Raw genomic sequence first — 23,004 nt, 5'->3', positions numbered from 1 at the left:
AGAAACTTGATATTTTCAATAATTCCCGAATGGCAGAAAAAACTCCTTTGGTTTTACGGTACGAATTATTTAAATTTTTGGGGTGATGAAATTCAGTTGAAGTACTAGTATTCAACAACGACCGCGAGACAATTTATATGTAGCTATTAAAGTACAATTACTTAATCAGAAATACATGTAAAATATTTTTTCTATTAAATGTATACAGTGTATAGTGAAAAGACGTTTAGTGGTAAACACGGGATGACCTATCCTTAATGGTATGGTTTTGTACAGATTGAAACTCTTGAACAAATGTACATAGTAAACGTGGTCTGTCACACTCCGTGAGAACTATACGGGATTTTCATTCACTGGATTGGTTGTTGTATTATGAATATTCATGAACCATGAGTATATATAATACATAAAACTGATCCAGTAGTGTAGCGTTTACTACTCGAGATATCAATAGCATGGTTGAAATATGACATGTGATTATAGAAACTCACGTTAAAAACAATTGAGGTGGATTAATTGTCAAACTGCATAACATTCAAGTGATCGGAAGCATTGATAAACAGAATTCAAGGTGATATATTACGGAACGCGCTGGGACATTTAAAACAGCATGAAGCATTTAACAGTTCATTCATTTTTATTAATTTCTGTGATTCTTCTATCACACGAATTGACCAAGAACTCGGTATCGGCCATTCCAGCGTTGATGTTGTGCAATGGAAAGTGTTTTAACGGGGGAACAATTCTGATGCCTACATCTATATTTGGATACTGTCACTGTTTATGTCGGAAGGGTTTTGCGGGTCCTAGATGTGAAATAGCTCCAAAGAATATGAAATTAAGAATGAATTTAAAACTTTTCTTGAAAAGATTGAGATCCAGGTGACCACGAAAACAGTATTTAGGTGAGTGTCAGCATAACTTTTTATAACTGTTCTCATCATTAACGTACTTAACATAGAAATGACCGTCGTATGTAACCATTTCAGGATTATATTGCCAATTTAACTACCACCAGATTTTCATGACGAAAATGTTTTGGCAGGCAACGTATTATTTTGAATGACTCGTGACATGAAGTGGCCAATTAAGCAAACGGAATCTTAATTTGTAAATAGAATTTCAACATTCTGATGATGCAACGCTTCACCTTTGAGGTCAAACATGTGTTTAATAATTTGTCAGGGACAAATTAGACCAGCTTTGTAACATCCTGCCAAAATAGCATTCACCTATATGAATTTATTGACCTGGCTAATAGATAAATTAATATTAAAAGAGCCTTCCACATTAACCACACGAGTAAGACAATAAAACAATTAAAAAAAAAGGATTTCATTTCAAAATGGAACAATTTTATATCAGATTATGAGAGAGATTTGTATAAAGAGTACGCGAGCCGCTAACTAATTGATATATAAATCAAGCCACGTGTGAAGAGTCATACATTAATTATTGTCAATCTGTGCAAAAAAGACAGTTGGTTTATGTGTCAGATAAACCCTTCATTAACCCAGTCAAAACGACACGGCATTATATTTAGGAGGACAAAGCCCCATCGTCGCTGATGAGTAGTTCAATGGATGATCAGCTAGTAGTCCTTTGATCGATTTTCTAAAAGTCGCCCGTTCCTTTTTAATTACTTATTGATGAATATGCTTGAACGTAAAAATAAAGATATATTATCTACCATTATATCAAAATTTGATAATAAGGAGTGGGGATTTGGGGGAAGATTACCACGATAAAGTACAGGAGACACGTGGATCCAGAAACTAAAGATGCAAACCTACATCATTTTGTTGTCAGCGATCATTAATTCTAGACATATGTTACAACAAATGTTAATGGGGGATATTATTCAGAACGTCGTATGCTCTTTTCAAGGGAAAAGTCCATTTCAAAACAGAAGTCCTTAAGGTATATTAATAACTCCGATGGCATTAAGTGTTTAAAAGTACCAAAGTTTAATTAATAACTTAAAGGCAGATTTGTTAAAGACAAACGGAACGTGTAGTTTGACATGTTTCATTTAATGGTATAAAAGCATTAAAATAATCAATTACAACCTTAGGATTTGTTCTATTGAAAATTTTCGATTATACGTTTGTATTAATTTTTAAACGATTGCTCTTCCCGGACTGAATGCAGACACAATAGAAAATACTTGATTAAATCTGTCGCCCTTGTTCTGAAATGCCGATCAACCTGCCACTACTATTTAATCTATTCAAACGCAATCACAAAGTGTTCGATTAAATGAACTAAAACTGTTACCCACAGTTCAGAAATTGTAACCTAGGTATGCAAGTTATGATGACACAAACAGCGTTTTAAATGTTTGCCAGTTTGCTATCAGAGAGATCAAATGGTAATCTAAACGATCAGTTAGCTACGAGACTTCAGACTAATCACAGAAATAATGAACACATTTTTAAGCTTATGAAATACAAATATTTAAACAAATTACTTGTCAAAAATATTTTCATGGATTATTAAACAATTGCCGACGTTTCATGATGCCTTTTCTTCTGTCCTTTCAGGTTAACGAGATGTTCCCGGTATTTAATTTTTCCAAAGAGGTCGAATAGAGACGGCGAGACTTCCGCCTAGGAGTTTTGTTCCATCCTTAGAAGATACTGACTATACTAGTATATTTATTTATTTATTGACGTGTGAACTCCTACTTTACACCCTTTATCCTGAAGAGTGTTGGGATGTCTTCGCTAACGGGCGCAAGGTCTTTCAATTCGATCAAAAAGCCAGGACGCTTCTCCGAAGTGGACGGCGGAAACTTGGTTCCTCCAACTATTCATTTCGTGTGGAAACGGTTTGAAGATTCGAAAAATCTCCTCAGAAATCCAGTGGGAGGAGAAAAGACACATTATCTAGTGGACTTAGGTTTCAGTTCGGCGTTGTTAAAAACAATGCAGTATTTACGGATCGATCTCAGTTAAACTCAATTGTCATTGTCTCAATTCTACTTTATTCTGATGAGATCATTCCATTTTTAATTTATTTATTAAGTCCCTTGCCGGTTACATTGTACACTACATAATGCAAATACATGTATCAAATTACATATGTATCTCCTCTTTTTGCCGACTCGGCATACATTCAATCAATCTGTTTTTGGAAATATTTTTAAAGATCAGATGTATAAAATCAGGTTTTTTTTATTTAAAATATATATCCGAAAGAACGTGAACAAAATTAATGTCCAGATATACAGAAAAAGATTTCAGTTGTTCATATTGATGTCACTGTGAGGAAAGAATAAAATAATCAAAATAATGTGTATCAGTTATCAAGCGTTGTGACACTTGTATATACAACTGTACCTAATGGTTTTTGTTCTTTCCATAATAAGACTTCTAGCACTGTCAACATTGTATTACAATATCATATTCAGATGCGAATAGGATTTGAGGTTGCAAATTGTACGACATGTGCCAATCTTGCATTCCAAGCCGGCTGGGGCTGCATTTTCATATTTCAAATTGAAATAACATGTATGTGTGCATTCTAAATGTGATAACATGAGATTTGTTATTTATATTGTTTTCATCTATTTATTATTATTTATGAATTAAACTCAAATGTTTGAAGTTATTGAAAAATGTTGTCTATTGCAAACGAAAAAAATACATAAACAATAAAAAAATTATTATTTTGCATTGTTGTTATAGTCATGATTCTAGAAGATTACTAAGAACAGCTGAATCATGTTGCAGCGTTCGAGAGGGAATCAGAAAAAGTTGCAATGCTTGATTGTATCTGTGAGCCACGGTACAAAGTTACTTAAAACGACATTTCTGTAACCAGAGACTCGGCAATCACATCACACCTTCTCTAATCGAATTCAGCTCATTGTACTAGAAATATCCATTTGCGACTTACTCTAAACACTGTCTATTTGAGTTTTTGATGTAAATTGAATTTTTGCTCACACATGACAGTCGCCTGGGATTTCCATTGCGGAGACTCAAGTTAGACTTTCCTCTTCAATGATTGTAACGCATACCAAGATAAATTGCTAACTGGTCATTCATAACATACGGAAGCTAATTTCACACTGTGGCCAGTGGAGTAAGGTGTGAACAAATATTCCTTCGAGAGTCCTATAAAATATGATGGAAGTCTGCATTGCAAACAGACATTTCAATCACACTACTGATTTTTCCATTCATCATGTACAAATATAACTGGCTAAAGAACTTCCGTGGTTTTTTGCTGCCGCCCTGTCACAACAAGTGATGCCTTTATTGGTCATGGATGTCCAGCCCGCTCATAAATGTACATGTAGTCCTACCTTTTCATGCCCACTTCATTGTCCTGTCTTGGTGCGACCACGACCGGAAGAAATCTGAACTATAACCTGATTGACTAAAATACTTCAAAGAGACTACCCATTAGCATCATGGTAAGGTCAAATACATGTATGATATTACACAAAATATTACCAACTGGCCACTATCCCTAGTACGATGTCCATACCGGCGTGCTTCCTGTGTGGTTTTTAGATAATAAGAAACATGTCAATCATCGAACTTGTAACAGATACACCTCAATGCAGTTCATATTTGAGGGCATGCTCAAGAGTACAACACTTTCGGCCCTTCCAATGGAATATTAAAATATAGGATATTTGGAATGCTATTATATAGCGTCAGAAAAATAGTACAGTATAATATCCCAGGGATAGTATAGTATATTTTTTACACGAAAAGTATGGGATAGTTTACAGGAATAGTAGAATATAATTTACAGGAATAGTACATTATAACTTACAGGAATTTTTAAATATAGTTTACAGGAAGTGCACAATACAGTTTACAGGAATGCTACAGTATAATTTACAGGAATAATACAGAAATATTACAATATAGTACAGTATAATTTACATGAATAGTACAATATAATTTACATGAATATTACAGTATAATTTACAGGAATAGTACTTCATGATTTACAGGAATAGTACAGTATAATTTACATGAATATTACAATGTAGTTTACAGGAACATTACAACATTTACAGGAATAGTATAGTATAATTTACAGGAATAATATAGTATAATCTACAGAAATATTACAATATAATTTACAGGAATAGTACAGTATAATTTGAATAATACAGTATGATTTACAGGAATAGTACAATATAATTCACGGGAATAGTACAGTATAATCTACAGATATATTACAATATAATTTACAGGAATAATACAGTATAATTTGAATAGTACAGTATAATTTACAGGAATAGTACTTTATGATTTACAGGAATAGTAATAGTACAGTATAATTTACATGAATATTACAATGTAGTTTACAGGAACATTACAACATTTACAGGAATAGTATAGTATGATTTACAGGAATAGTACATTATAATTTACAGGAATAGTACAGTATAATTTACAGGAATATTTTAAAATAGTTTACAGGAATGGAACAATATAATTTACAGGAATACTATAGTATAATTTACAAGAATAATTCAATGTGTTTTTACTAAAACAGTGCAGCACAGTTTTACACGAATAGTACAGAATAATTTACTGAAATAGTACTGCACAGCTTCACAGAAATAGAACAGTATATCATTACATGAAAAGTACAGAATAGTTATAGGAATAGTATAGTTGTATAGATATAACACAGTAAAGCGTCACAGGTAGAATACAGAATAGTTATAGGAATAGTATAGTTGTATAGATATAACACAGTAAAGCGTCACAGAATAGTTATAGGAATAGTATAGTTGTATAGATATAACACAGTAAAGCGTCACAGGTAGAATACAGAATAGTTATAGGAATAGTATAGTTGAATAGATATAATACAATAAAGCGTCACAGGTAGAATATAGAATAGTTATAGGAATAGTATAGTTGAATAGATATAATACAGTAAAGCGTCACAGAATAGTTATAGGAATAGTATAGTTGTATAGATATAACACAGTAAAGCGTCACAGGTAGAATACAGAATAGTTATAGGAATAGTATAGTTGAATAGATATAATACAATAAAGCGTCACAGGTAGAATACAGAATAGTTATAGGAATAGTATAGTTGTATAGATATAATACAGTAAAGCGTCACAGAATAGTTATAGGAATAGTATAGTTGTATAGATATAACACAGTAAAGCGTCACAGGTAGAATACAGAATAGTTATAGGAATAGTATAGTTGTATAGATATAATACAGTAAAGCGTCACAGGTAGAATACAGAATAGTTATAGGAATAGTATAGTTGTATAGATATAATACAGTAAAGCGTCACAGGTAGAATACAGAATAGTTACAGGAATAGTATAGTTGTATAGATATAACACAGTAAAGCGTCACAGGTAGAATACAGAATAGTTACAGGAATAGTATAGTTGTATAGATATAACACAGTAAAGCGTCACAGAATAGTTATAGGAATAATATACACAGTAAAGCGTCACAGGTAGAATACAGAATAGTTATAGGAATAGTATAGTTGAATAGATATAATACAATAAAGCGTCACAGGTAGAATATAGAATAGTTATAGGAATAGTATAGTTGAATAGATATAATACAGTAAAGCGTCACAGAGTAGTTATAGGAATAGTATAGTTGTATAGATATAATACAGTAAACCGTCACAGAATAGTTATAGGAATAGTATAGTTGTATAGATATAATACAGTAAAGCGTCACAGAGTAGTTATAGGAATAGTATAGTTGTATAGATATAACACAGTAAAGCGTCACAGGTAGAATACAGAATAGTTATAGGAATAGTATAGTTGTATAGATATAATACAGTAAAGCGTCACAGAATAGTTATAGGAATAGTATAGTTGTATAGATATAACACAGTAAAGCGTCTCAGGTAGAATAAGAATAGTTATAGGAATAGTATAGTTGTATAGATATAACACAGTAAACCATCACAGGTAGAGGATAGTATAAGTATAGTTCTAGAGAAAAAGTCCATTGTGTCATCACCGGAACAGTACAATAAAGTCTCTCAAAAATAGCGCACAGTATGGCGTCATAGGAATAGTATAGAAGATATAGCGCAGAATAGCGTTACATATAGCACCACAGAAATGTTACAGCATAGCATTAAAGGAATAGCAGGGTATATCATCAGACGAGTAGTACACTATAGCGTGATAGGAAAAGTACAATGTGGCGTCCTAGTCGAGAAGAATTCTCTCATACAGATACGTCACCAGCTGTAGTGCGACATATTTTGAACTACACATGGAGGTCAGAGCCATAGCCGCCAAGTTATTTTTTTTTTTACCAAGACACGGGACCTCCGTTTTTAAAGTCATATCTAAAATACCTTTGACTTTCCCTTCTAATGCTAGGCGCTTGGCGTAGGGACAGTTATTACCCATTTTAAACATCTATTGTTTGTCGCGGCGATGGTATCGAGAATCAAACACGAGCCTCGTGATTGAAAAGCTAGAACCTCAGCAATTAGGTCACCGCGACCAGTTTAATCCGGGGGGGGGGGGGATAAGAAAAAATGTAGAGTGTACTTGTTACCGATGATGACCTACTTCACACATTTTGTACGATTAATTGTTCGGTATGTGTCTGGATTTTTTGAGGACTATAACAGCAGCTACATGAAAACGACGAACCGAGGAATTATGTAATTAGTGTGGAGTTCTGAATTCTTGGCATACATGTCTAGTAATTTATGTCTCTGTGATGAAATGAAAATACTGCCATCTATGCAGCCTCTTTCATAAATTATCTTTTTACATTCTAAAAACTTTGATTTATTAAAGTGTACAACAATGAATGATAATAATATATGATGTCTTCTTGTAAGAAATGACAGAATGTATGCCTTGCAGGAAGTTATGATTTACTAAATTCGACTGGTTCCATTATAAGACAATAAAGTTTTATTAGAAAATAAAATATTAAGTTTAAAATAGAAATATTAGATACCCTTTTCGACATTTGATACAATAATGCAACGCGTAAAATGATACCCAATTTTTCTTTGTAAACTGGAGAAATTTATTCCACTCTATGTAATAAGTGTCGAATATGCATGCAACTCTAATCCCTCATAATAATCTCGTCTGTTTATCTGATATACTTTTAACAAATACACCATCATTTAAAAACGGCATTATCATATCTGGCATGTAATATTACAGTGTATGCACCATGCCAAATTATCATTGTATATATCGCGCTGCTTTGATGCCGCCGTGTCTTTCAGTTTGAGACCAACCTTGACCTGAGTAATTGAAGCATCAGCAAACCTTAATCAAGGACCCAAAAACAATTGTAATTAGAAATGTTTAAAGGTTAAAGATAGTCAAGTATATGCTAATTTATTAAAGTTTACAAGTTTTATTGTACATGCTAATTTTGGCTTAACCAAAAACCTGACTCAGCCAGGAAGGGCCTTACCAATCGTCGGATGTCCATGCCCGTGGATCCATACCAATTCGCTCTTCTCCATGACTACCTTAGATTTACTGTCCAGTTAAATTAATCGTGATATGATCGGAAATATTCTGTTTTTAAAGGTAGCATTACTTTAAATATGGTATAAACACAATATTGGTTTGACTGATTGAATATTGTTTAACGTTCCGCTCGAGAATATTTCACTCATATGGAGACGTCACAAATGCCGACGAAGGACTGAAAAATTTAGGCCTATGCTCGGCGCTTACAGCCTTTGAGCAGGGAGGGATCTTTATCGTACCACATCTGCTGTGACACGGGGCCTCGGTTTTTACGGTCTCATCCGAAGGACCGCCCCATTTAGTCGTCTCTTACGACAAGCAAGGAATACTGAGGACCTATTTTAACCCGGATCCCCGACAATATTGGGTAACGAAAAGATTAAGAAAGGGAGTAACTGATTGGACAAACTCGCTTTCGGTTTTCCCTGAGTATCAATTAAATCATTCACGAGAACGAGTGAATTGGTATGAATAGACCCACGGGTGATGGCGAGAGGGAACGAAGCGTTAACAACCATGGATATCCAAAGACGGGTCCCACCGAGAACAGTCTGAAGTTAAATTCGTGTATTACATATAGTTCTAATGACACATAATTCATTAATAATTGTTCTACTGGTGTTTTACTTTACTGATCAACTACCTCTGTTTAAAATATGAATGTTTTTCGTTGAAAACTTTTTGTTGAAAACCATTCAAAATTAATATCTAGTCGCGAAGTGATGACGTACAAGCAGGTGATATTGATATCTTCCATTAATAAACAACTATCATTCTGTACAATATTAACGTTATATGTTGTAAAATTTTCTATAAATTTGGTCACACTTAAAGTATAAGGACTACAAACTGTGAATATCTTTAATCAAAAACTACCTTTTTAATAAAAGATGAAAGGTCCATGTTGAAAACTTTTCAATTCATCGTGTCATAATGAATAGGTAAAGATATAGATCAAAGGTTAGCTATGGCCGTGACCCCATGGCTCAACGTATGTGATACTGGGCAGATAGAACAAAATCTGCAAGGTTTTTTATCACCATGAACTACCTTTGTATAAAATATACATGTAGAAGGGCAATGCTAAAAACTCTCCAACTTGTCATGTCACAACAAAAGCACAGTACATTTAGAGATTGAAGGTATTTTGTGTCCTTAACCTTTAACCCCAAACTCTATAGGATGGTCAAATACCTTTGCATAACATCGGAATGTTAAAAAAACGGTCAACTTATCGTGTCACAACGAAAAGACAGTACACGTAGAAATCGAAGACATTTTGTGTACTTAACCTTTCACCCCTGATTAAAACCAGATCTTTGATCCGCTCCAATATCCCGATGTCTTTAATACAAATAGAATGTGTTAAGTGACATTAGAATATTGGAGCGAATCAAAGATTTTTAATTAGATTGTTTTGACTCCACTACCTTAAACTCTATAGGATGGTCAGCTAACTCTTTATAAAATATGAAATCCTTTAGTTGAAAGATCCGATGAACTTAAAGAAAACACAATGTATGTTGATTGGTACTCCACGGAAACTCTCAAAGTGTAGAAAAATGTGTATCAAAGTAGGAGATATTATTTTAGATACTGTTAAAACGACCAAACCTCTTGGAGTACAAATAGATGAATGCCTGGCTTGGTCTCTACAAATTGATTCTTTATGCAAGAATAGGTATTTTACGTCGTCTGCAAACTTTTATATCAAATGTAACATTATTGAAAATTTATACCACTGTTATCTTTCCACATTTTAATTATTGTTGCCTCAACCAAAAACAGGGTTTTTATTGACATACTTTTTAAATTGCAGAAAAGGGCAGCCAGAATTACATTGAATGTAAAAGTAACTCAGACTTCTACGGTTGATATTTTTAGTGTTCTTTAATGAATGCCTGTTCATGATTATTTTATTTATAGAAAGCTAGTGCTTGCTTTCAAGGTTCTTAAAAATAAGACACCAGAGTATTTGAATGTTTTTAGTTTTGTCAGCCAAGTTAGTTCTAGAACAACAAGAAGTAGTGAAAGGGCATTTTATATTTACCAAAAGTTCGAACTGAATATTATAAACGGTCTTGTAAGGTATCTTCCACAATTTTATGGAATCCGTTGCCTGAGTCTGTCAGAAGCTATGGTTCTATTACATCTCTTAAATCAGCATATTTGCAGCATTATAACTCAAACAATTGATATATGTTTATATTTTCCACAGCGATATCGTGTATATATTTCATGTACATGATTAATATTAAATTATCTATTTTCTATTCTCTTCTTTATCTGCCTGTGAATATGTTTTATAAAGGACCACAATGTAAACTAGTCATTTGATACTAATTGTATCAGCGCCATTGATTGCATTTTTGTTTGTAAACTTGTGCGCTTTATAAATTTTAATAATAAATAAATTGTGCTATCCTGTGTAAATAAAAGAATTTATTTAATATTATATGGTGTCTCAACAAACGTGATGACAGACAGACAATAGAGTCTTTATCTTATGGTCAACTCCTTCTGTATAAAAATGTTACATTGAAACCTGAGTTATCGTGACACGAAAGATTTATATACCGACATAGATACAGAGCTAAACCATCTAAAAAATTAAAAGTGTCTTCCTCTTATTGTTAAGATGTGAAAACAAAATCGTTCCGGTGAAAACGGTTTGCGTTAATATTGCGTCACAACAAAAATGTTGACGAGCAATGTGATTTCTGTAGGGCTCCCACATTTCATAAAAGGTTCTAACAATATCATCGAAGCATCAGATGTTCTAGGGGAGTTAATACTTGGTGCACCGCAAAACTGTTTATGAACATGCAATCGTAAACAACCTAAAATCAGTTTAACGCCCGTTAATTGTATAAATCATCGATCCATGCGCTGCATCAAACACAAGACATTTGACATAGGTAAAGCTGCAGATCTTTAACTCTATGGGAAAGTATTAGGACAGAAGAAAGCTAAAGATCCACTCTTTATAAAAACCTATTTACTGCGCAGAGAAATTTGTGCACGATTGAGGCCTTATATCGCTGTATTATTGCATCGCCTTCTCAAAAAGTTAATGCATAAAATATGAACATATTGCACTTTCCCAATTTACTTGTGTCTAAACATACCTTTAAAGATTCATTAAAACCCCATGCGAACTGATACTCAAAGCTTCAATGCTTTGGTTTGTTGACGTCCCATGTTAGGTGGCCAATCAGATCGAATCCGGTTCATTTCCATATTCATACTCGTTTTGAAACGATAACATATAGGTGAATTGATATCCCCAGATATATTTACAGTTATAAATTATCCCAGTTCAATTAAAACTGCATCACGCATAAGTCAACATTTAGTGGCATTTCTCTTTCACCTAGTAAGTGAACAGTTTTGGAATTGGACATCAAACGACATATAAACAAACAAATCGACATATAAACAAACAAACGACATATAAACAAACACATCGACATATAAACAAACAATCGACATATAAAGAAACAAATCGACATATAAACAAACAATCGACATATAAACAAACAAATCGACATATAAACAATCGACATATAAACAAACAAATCGACATATAAACAAACAAATCGACATATAAACAAACAAATCGACATATAAACAAACAAATCGACATATAAACAAACAAATCGAGTAGAGACCAACATCACAATGCTAAAACGCACATAATTCTCTCAACAAAACAATAACAAGTTCGATACCATTATAAATATATGTACGGATTAAACATGACTACAGATTACTCCGTGTTACCCTGTCGAGAAATAGGGCTTATAGCGAGTGTGACCGCTCAGCAGGAGGTGCTTACTCCTCCTAGGCACCTGATACCACCTCTGGTGTGTCCAGAGGTCCGTGTTTGTCTGATCCCACCTTTGGTATGTCCAGGGTCCGTGTTTGTCCTACTCTTAATTTTGTATTCTTTATAGGAGTTATAAGATCAATTACTGTTCTTTATCTTTTTCATCTACAAATTTACGTCCAAGTCAGTATTTTAAGTAAATGTAGGTAACATTAAATGCAGGTCGGAGCAGAGACTGCTCCTATAGGCCAAGGACCAGCATGCTAAAAGTGCTCCAAAGGTAGAAAGTTTACCCCACACCTAATGTTTCTTGACGTCAATTTCTGTAAATTATCTTCACCGAGTCATACAGTTCCACACAGCAAACAGATACTACATGTAGATATATTTCAGGTAAATATTTAGCAATTTGAATTATTTAACCTGTCGATTTTCGAGTGTCTGTAATTTAAATCTGTGCCATTAACCAGACTCCCTTCAGCCCCATCAACTAGACGAGGACATACGATATCCATACGAATTTGTCATAAATTTTGTAAAATTAGCTGTAAATGAGTTAAAATTGCTTAAAAAAACAACCCAACAACAACCATATTTATCATCAACTGTTTTCAATGAAACCCAACTTTATTTTTGCATTATTCACAAAACTTTCCTTTATAATTCAACAGAAAAACATTACCAAAAAATCCAAGTCCTTCAAATACATCTTTTTATTGATGCATTCCATTGATTTTGAAATGACCGATTTCCATTGTTGTTTGATCAAAATATAGAAAATCCCACATAAACACAGCAAAGTCCTACTTCATTTGATGCGCCCAAAATCTTGAGTATTCCATGATCTTAAAAGTGACGCCCAGTTAATTTTTCTTTAGATGTTTGGTAAAGTTTGAATTAGAGTACTATGTATAGGAAAAGGAAACTTGACATATGCATGTTTCAATAATGAATCCAACTTCCGTAAAGCAAGTAATTACATCACCTTTTACATATCATTCACGACAAACTCTGGCTCATCGGAAATTCCGACGTCAGGCGAGAACATGGGACTCGGGCGGAGTCTGAGGGTTAAAATGACAACAGCATTTCATGAATTGATGATTGAGACACCAAAGTATTTTTGAGTTCCAGCTACGGAAAATAAACAATATCTGAAACTCCAAGTAGGAAAATTTTGGTTTTAGTTTCAGTTAGTCGACATCTTTGCAGGATATATGGTGGGATTTCAATTTCTGTGGAATCATTGTCTTTTCCTCTAAAACAACATACAAACAATTACCGCCCCAAGGATATGATAGCTGAACTAATCAATTATGTTATTCATAAAAATGATACCTTTATTTGAAAACGTACCTATTTCAACACAACGTCCCACTCTCTTAGTGTATAAGCACGCGTCCCCCGCCCGCCCCTGTAGGTTTCAGTTTATTGCAAAAGGGGTAAATTAAGTTCATCCTGCCATATATACATGTAAGTGGTGATTTAGTGAGTAGCGTAATATTCCAGCTTAACAATATTACTTTAGGTTATATGCAATCAACGCATGTGTAGTAATTAACTTTACATATAATTGTATATAGCGAAAGTAGTGCCATAGGGTATCTCTGAAGTTTTGAAAACGAAATATTGTATTGGTTTCAGATGATTAAAGGAAAATACGAATCGAATCCTCTGACTACTTCTTGTGGTGAAAGAGAGTTGAAAGATATTGTGGACTGTTGCAGAATTTGTTTATGGCTTAAGCGTATTCAAACACCTATACTGGCTGATTAGATACAACTAGAGTGATTCTCAAGTCCATTAACTTATTACATTCCATGACTACAAAATTGTATTAACAGTCACACCGAAACCTGTAGATTAATGCATTAAACGATTCAATCCTCGCTGTCAAGCTCAGAACTATGCATTAAACATATTTTCTAAATAACGTAGAATAAGCGATGACTTGAGGAATATTTTTCAAAGGCTAAAACTATAATATTTTTGAAAGTCTTTATATAAAGTAGTTGTGTCCAATAATTAGTAAAAAAAAAAGTTTCATGAAGTAATTCCTTGTACGTCCTGTTCTTTTTTTTTTCTGATACAGAAACGTCACCAGCTGTTGGTGTAATTGTTGTAGCTAGACCCGGACCTTCCGGGACCGTTGTTAAGGGCATGTTCCAGAGACCCGTACCAACGTCGGGTACTTGGCAAAGGAGCAGTCACTGCCTACATTTATGTTAAACGTCTTAGGTTTGTCGCCAAGCCAAAATCAACGATACCTCAAATTAGAGGCGGAAAACACGAGAAGTGCTGTGGTTAGGCAGGTTAAATGAATACGGAAAAAAACCCACGATTAAATGGTACTACATGTAGTATGTGGTGGCCTTGCAGTAATTTTTGTACCGATAAACATTTCTCGTCAGGTGATGTTTTCGTAGTAGCCTACTTCAGAAAATGAATTGCTGCAAAGAGGACCCCTTTAAATGTAGGTGAAAATACTGTTTAACACACGAGTGATTTGTCGAGGTTAAAAATAAAAGCTATCAATTTCTGTTCGTATGACTAAGAATAACTTTCTTCAAAATGATCGCATTTTTACCTAAACGTTGAGTTTATTATATTACATGGATGTAAAGGTGTACTGAACAGATCCTGAAAATGATAACGTGACATTTAGCTTTCAAGTTTTGACACCAAAGTCATTTGCATTCTTGCATTTACTTCTTGAAAATAGTCAAAAAATGCCGAACCACAAAGTGTCTTCATTTTTTCCACATGTGACGGCGTAAGTTTATTTTGAAGTACATACATTGTCTTGACAAGAAAATTGGGTATCACTGCCGCTGATACATCAGCTAAGCAATGGTGACATAAAGGTGATTAACGTCTGTATAATTATAATCATTGGGGATAATCTGAAGGTACGACTGATAGCTAATCCCTGTGGAGGGGAGATAAAGGGGGATTTAGAGGAAAGAAACATGTGATTACGCGGTGAGTCATGCAGCTCTCTGTCAGATATAAAACCTGACTTACATCGGTTGAAGGAAGAAAGAAAAACAAGATTTACATAGCTACGGAGATGTAACCATGTCACGTTTCATTTTATTGCAGAGGAAAACTCGCCTTTTTATAACGAAGTATCCCATTATAGACGTACTTTTGAATGAAATCTACAGATTCTATGTCTAACAATGAGATCACCCATTTACATTTGTATGTACATGCGTTTTGCATGGAATACTACGTGACGATATATTTTGTTGTTGAACGTGGCGATATATTTTGTTATTGAAAGACTATGGTTAATTTAACTTAATCATTCTTCGACTTACATTTATTTTTCATTAAGTTGGTTGATTGTATAGTAATTTTTTCACGCATATGGAGACGGTTTTCTTTTCTTCATTAGGCTTGGCCTGTCAAAGTGTATTTCATTTGAACATGTATATTTCGAGTTTTAAAATTCATAATAAATGTATGCTAAGGAAGAAACTAAGCTTCATTTACTTCTTGTGTGGTTTTCTTTCCCTTGTGCACGAGCTTATTGCTGTTGTTAACTTTATTATCCTAGTCGAGATGAATCAGTCTTTGTTTGAAAACGAAACAACAGAACAGGAGTGTTATTTAAAGAGATAATATAGCTTATACCAACATATATTTAGGTTTCTTCATGCTGCACAATCTCACCGCAGCTAGCTCTGTTTTTGCTGAGTAGGATCAATTAAATCTGCACTAATGTAGAGATGTAAAATGTCATTTATTGAAAATGATGAAAATCATAAAAAATATATAAACCATAATAGGGGATCAGACTAACAGCTAATATCACATCTCGAAATGGTATTTAAATATGCTGATCCCCTAAAATTACAGATGTACAATATCTATGCACAAAATTACATAAAGTATACAGCAAAATGATGGCACATCAAAAAAATAGAACTAAAAAAAAATAAAATGCCACCAAATGTGAATTTCCAAATTCGTTTGAGCAATCGCATTGAGCCATACAAAGTGACGCTGTGTGTGGAGCTGATTCTAAAGGGTATATACACATTGTATGTAATAGAGCATACAGGCAACACCAACAGTTAAACACTGGCATGACAGGAACCTGGATACACTGAAAACCCTATGATTGATATACATATTATATGATATATCCATATAAAGAACATGAACATCATCAGATTCCTCTGTAGATGGTAGCATTCGCAAATTCTATGGTCGTTATAACGATCTAGTTCGTCAATACAACCTATCATTGGGTCAAATACTGTCTGACGTGTTTCATACCGATTGTTAAGCCGTTCTTGACACACTGATTTTGACTGCGGATATCTCCGTTTACCTGATCAGGATATAGGGCTCACGGCGGGTGTGACCGGTCAACAGGGGATGCGTACTCCTCCTAGGCACCTGATCCCACCTCTGGTGTGTCCAGGGGTCCGTGTTTGTCCAACTATCTATTTTGTATTGCTTGTAGGAGTTATGAGATTGATCACTGTTCGTTATCCTCGCCTATATACATTGTATAGTAACTGAAAATTTTGTTAAAAATATTACAATTACATGAAATTAGATAAGGGCTTTTATGCATGCTTATGAAATGAATTTCTTATTTTGTTAGTTCAGAGAGCATAATTCTGGTTTGTCAAACTTGTGCAACTTTCATGAACCACAGTATATGTGTCATGCTAGAATTTTACTCCCTGAACTCATAACATAAGACACTCATTACATTCATTGGGTCAAATGCTGTCTGACGTGTTTCATACCGATTGTTAAGCCGTTCTTGGCACTGATTTGACTGCGGATAACTCCGTTTACCTGATCAGGATATGGGGCTCACGGCGGGTGTGACCGGTCAACAGGGGATGCTTACACCTCCAAGGCACCTGATCCCACCTCTGGTGTGTCCAGGGGTCCGTGTTTGCCCAACTATCTATTTTGTATTGCTTATAGGAGTTATGAGATTGATCACCGTTCGTTATCCTCACCTTGCATGGAGCCAGCAGGCAGCTGTTATGACTGATTCTAAACTACTTAATAGCATGTATATAGATTACATATACAACAGTGAATTTTGTCTCCTATACTTTGAAATAAATGTATAATGCATGTTAAAGCCCAAACTTTATGATATGAACTGTTTAGTGACTTTGAGAATACGTAATTGGAAACGATATATGATTTCATTAACCTTCGCCATTTTTTCCCGCCGAAATTGTCGAAAATTGCTAATTGATGGACTCTAGTACAATTGGTGCAGTTACAAGTCTTTCTTCAGTTAAAAACTTTATCTAAGATGCGAAAATACAAAATATGTTGTCCAATGAATAACATGGTGTTTTATTCCTCGCATGTTTTGCCATCAGCTGAAAGTTAGGTAACACTACACGTGGTACACCGTCCGAGTGAGGTTCGGTTTGTCCAGTAAACAAAACGTGGTCTAGCGGAATATTCTGTTCATTCATTAAATAAGGAAAATGTGTGAACTTGATACACATGAATGTCTAGATGTGAAACTTCCATATTAAAAGCAATTTTATCATGTCGAGGCCAAGAAGTTTTGTTTTTAAAAAACCCATTTCATTATCGATTTTGAATGTGAATTGAAGAAATACAGATTTCCCTTCCCATATTCCCGTGAGTCTGCTGGTATTATATGACCTTTCCATTTGATGTGACACTTACCTTTTCGCCGTGGTCACCATATTTATTAATAAGCCCATGTATTAGTGTCAGTAGAGCAGGTGTATGAGAAGTGGGCCATGTCTGCTGCCAGATTGTGGGTCACAGGTCACTGTGCTCCTCACCAATCACTCCATAAAGGCAGAATAGAGTTACTGTCACAGGAAGTTATATGTACAAATACACGATTAATAAGAGAAATCAAAAGGCGATGTATATAGAGGATGCAATGAGGAAAGAAATCAAACCATGGAATAACAAATTCATAGAACTAAATCAGTGGGTGACAAAACAGTCATAGAACAGATTCATTGCGTAACAAAATGAATAGGCATTGAACACATTCTTTAAGGCACAAACTGAATATAAGAGAATCATTGAGTATTGAAATAAGCAGACACAGAACTCAATCAATGCGTAACAAATAAAAAAAAAAGCATTGAACACAATCCAATCATCAAGTCATAAAACATACAACAGACTCATTGGATACCAAAAATAGATATACAACAGACTCATTGGATAACAAAAATAGATATACAACAGACTCATTGGATAGCAAAAATAGATATACAACAGGATCATTGGATAGCAAAAATAGATATACAACAGGATCATTGGATAGCAAAAATAGATATACAACAGAATCATTGGATAGCAAAAATAGATATACAACAGAATCATTGGATAATAAAATAAATAGATAATAACAAACTCACACAAATACACAAAATGAATAAACATATATTGAACTATAGGGAAAAAATTAAATAGACATACAATGAATTGATTGATTTTATATTGCTTAACGCCCTTAACTCATATGGAGACGTCACCATTGCCGGTGAAGGGCTACAAAATTTAGGCCTATGTTCGGCGCTTATGGCGATTGAGCAGGGAGGGATCTTTAATGTGCCACACCTGCTATGACACGTTTTTTGTGGTCTCATCCGAAGGAATGCCCCCATTTAGTCGCCTCTTACGACAACCAAGGGGTACTGAGGACTATTCTAACTCAAATCCCTACGGATTGAAAACGGAAGATATTGTATGCAATAATATAATAAGGGGGTCAGCATTTTGGAAAATCAAAGGGCTTACGAACAAGGGAAGCGGCCATGGTCAGAATCCACCGTTTCATATATTTCATACAAATCATTATTACTTATTACGAAGAATATTAAAAATTTCCTTTTCCCGACTTTGTTATTTTCTGACACCCCCACCCCCCTTTCACCGATTGTGACAGTATGTTGTAAAAAAAAATTACAAATAAAACAAATATACTGGGGAAAAGTTGAAGTTTAATTAAGCTTACATATTTTATTACTTTTTTTCTGGCTGAAACCATAGGGAATAATTTTATAAAGCTAACGGTTTTCACACGCAACCCGAAAACGATATTAAAAATATAAAATAATCTCCTTAAAAAGTTGCCCCAAACATAGCCTTTTTGATGTTTCATATTGTACCTTCGACAGATTACCTAATTACAAATTTATAAATTGTACTTCATGTACCAATGTATAGCTGGTTTGAGTGAATAAACTGAAAAAAATTGAATTGAAAGTACAAACATATACACTGTATTATGTGTAAATATCATAAACATGTGACACGTTCTTACGAGAGGGCGGGACATGTAAACCTTGTCTACTCGCTAACACCTGTCAATGCCGAAATGACAAGATTGTAAAACGTGTTGTAAACTTATTCAAACATTTAACTGAGCTTAGTCAATTTATGGTGCAAAATGTAAGATAAAATTGTTTTACCACTTGTAAACAAATTCCTAAAAATCTGATTCAGATGAAAATAAAGCGTATTTGGTCGATTTTTGGTGTTATCTAAGCTACATAATTATCCGTTGCGTTGTCCGTTCCACGTTTTAGCAACACCCCACTTCTAGATGCTGGGCGTGTTCGTGAAGGAACAATCATAGCCTTCTTTTACGTCTTAGGTTTTACGCGGCCGTAACGAGGGCGGTGCTCGAGCCTACGACGTCTCTGTCACGAAGCCTCTAACCACTGCGCCACCGCGACCGCCACGAAGCCTCTAACCACTGAGCCACCGCGACCGCCACGAAGCCTCTAACCACTGAGCCACCGCGACCGCCACGAAGCCTCTAACCACTGAGCCACCGCGACCGCCACGAAGCCTCTAACCACTGAGCCACCGCGACCGCCACGAAGCCTTTAACCACTGAGCCACCGCGACCGGTTATGTGTTTTTGAAATAACCATGACAATCAAGCATAACACATCAATTAATGATAGTACACTAAAACAATTATTTTATTTGCTTAAAACTAATTACTCCCCTCTCCTAAAAGTTGTTTAATTGATTGGAAGTTGATAACTAACATGCCGTAAAAAGATAAAAAGAAGAATGTTTGACGTAAACTTTATCAATATTCATAAAAATCCCCATTTTCTGTATTCTATGAATTTCAATTCTTGTGCAAGATGTTTCAAAATTAACATATGATATATGTGATTGAGCAGATGAAACGTGTATCGCAACACGAAACATCGCTCATTATATACCACTTACGTCATCTCCATTTTGACTTTCGTCGTCACTGTCAGGAAAAAGTATGTGTAGTGCAATTGTAGATGTAAGAGACGAGTGAAAACAAGATCATGTGATAAACAGGCCACCCAACAAGTTCGTCTGGGTGGAAACTCTTAGATTTCTTTACAATTTGCACACATTTCTGCGTATTTCATATACAAAAAGTTTGATAATATACTTTATGGCCGATACTGGTATTTATTTTTAATCTTGCGAATACTGTCACTGTTGCATTTATGGCTTTAAAAAAAAAATCTGTTTGAACTAAATTTACGATGACTATCGACAAAATTATTCCCGTATAAGTACACAAGGTTTGGTTAAGCTTCTCCACTTTCCTATGCTAGGACCATCCAAGTCCAGTTTTACCACGTGGGGGCTGAAATGGAGAATCAAACCAGATGGAAACAAGATGCGGCAATTCATCTGTTTCATGTACAAAAAGTATACATGTGCAAAGAAATGTACACGTACTTCCACGACTATTAGGGAATATTTCAACTCTAATTGTAGAATTTGATCACATGTATCAATATACATGCATTTACATTTCCAATGTTTTCGCCTTCGATATCTTTACCATTTTCTCATGAACGCGCTGTACTTGTAAACAATGTGTGTATGAATACATAGCTACTTGATAAATATTATACGTCAGTTTAAGCGCCAACAAATCCGACAGAAATGTAAGTATAGAATGTAAATATATGAAATGAAATACAGGAGGGTATACACTGCAACGCCTCACGACGGACTACTTTTCACGTGCTAGTTAACGCGCTTCATGACGTGCACCGGCGCCAAGCGTCACAGTGCATACAGATATGCATTTTCAGAAATGAATTTTATGTCGTAAATGTACATGTAAATCATGAATAATTCAAGCTTCTTTTAGAATTTTTAACCAACCTTTTAAACATCAACGGCCACGCCAAAACTAGGTACTGTAAAGGGCCTTGGGGGGGGGGGGGGTGTTGTTGTAAAAATGGGGATTCAGATATATGAATAGTTGTCAGTAAGTTTGACAGGCGAATTGATATCTACTATATAAATGGAAAATGGCTTATAGATTTAGATTATTTTGATGATTTAGTACCTATCGTCATTATACAACAAAATAATATCCTCAAAAATTACCCCCCCCCCTCTCTGTAGTTTTTCATCTGTCAAGGAAAGAGATGAAGTTGAAGATTGTCGTTACTGTGTATGCTGTAACACATCGTGATCAGAATCCCTTTGAAGATTATACAATTAAAATTAAATAATAAAAGCCCTTTCATCGCAGTGTGCTGGTACTTTAATATCATGTCCCTACATGAGTATTACATACAATTTGATCCGCATGCATTCAGAACAAAGAAAGCAAATTAAACATACATCTGTTATTCGAGCATCATGAAAATCTCTCACAGGAAAAACGAGATATCTCAGTTTTACGATAGGGATAATTCTATAAATGCTGATCAAAAACAAGAGGTGCTGTGAGCAATGCTCACTAAGAATACCCCCCGCTTACCCCAATCTCCCAAAGGGTGTTGGTAATAGGTATAAACTACCTCTTTTCTGAGTGTAAAAAACAATTGGCATGACAAACCGAACCATATTGCTACTTCGATGTCCAGTGTGCGTGACCTTTGACCTTTTGACCCCAAAATCGATAGGGAACATTTTCATCCCATGGGTAGTCCATATGTATGATATGGTGACTGTAGGTGGAAAGGATAACGCTTTAGAGCCCGGAAACCATATTGCTACTTCGATGTCCAGTGCGCTTGACCTTTGACCTTTTGACTCCAAAATCGATAGGGAACATCTTCATCCCATGGGTAGTCCATATATATGATATGGTGACGGTAGGTGGAAAGGGTAACGCTTTAGAGCCCGGGAACCATTGCGTCTACAGACGGACGGACGGACGGACAGACGGACAACCCGATTTCAGTATACCCCCCCCCCCCCCACACACACACAACTTGTTGCGGGGGGTATAATAAGAGTATTAACCCGAGTCATGGTCGTTCTTATCAGGTGTGCCGTCGTGTACAACAGTTACGTTTTCCACGTGACACGATGCAGTCTTCGCAATAAATATGTAGTGGGCAGTGTGACGTGTTATTGTGAAATGGACTGGATTTTACATTTTAAGGTAGTACTCTACATCGTCATAATGGCTGATTTCCTTTAAAAACATGGATGATATCAGCAATATTTGACTTTTCCTTTTCCATTTAAATACCTAGCCGAGTACATCAGTAGGTTAGAATACCGACTGCTGACCTGTAGGTCGCAGGTTCGAGTGCAGCAGGGGTTTTAAATTTTTTTCAGATTACCTTCTACTAAAACTGTATTTTTTGACAAAATAAAGTAAATTTGAAAATTTTCAACTTCAAAATATTTTTGTACATATCCTCCACTTTTCAT

General features: G+C 34.9%; 1 long non-coding RNA gene across 1 annotated transcript; it reads left to right on the top strand.

Annotated features, from left to right (window-relative positions):
- Positions 1 to 373: 373 nt before the first annotated feature.
- LOC125668023 (uncharacterized) lies at positions 374 to 3,675 on the top strand. Its single transcript, XR_007367398.2, has 2 exons — positions 374 to 905; positions 2,544 to 3,675. It is a non-coding gene; the product is annotated as an uncharacterized LOC125668023 (long non-coding RNA).
- The last annotated feature ends 19,329 nt before the right edge of the window (positions 3,676 to 23,004 follow it).

Source organism: Ostrea edulis, chromosome 1, assembly GCF_947568905.1.
Source record: "Ostrea edulis chromosome 1, xbOstEdul1.1, whole genome shotgun sequence".
Classification (NCBI taxonomy): domain Eukaryota; kingdom Metazoa; phylum Mollusca; class Bivalvia; order Ostreida; family Ostreidae; genus Ostrea; species Ostrea edulis.
Note: the sequence above shows the minus strand (reverse complement) of the source record. Positions and strands in the feature narration are given on the sequence as shown.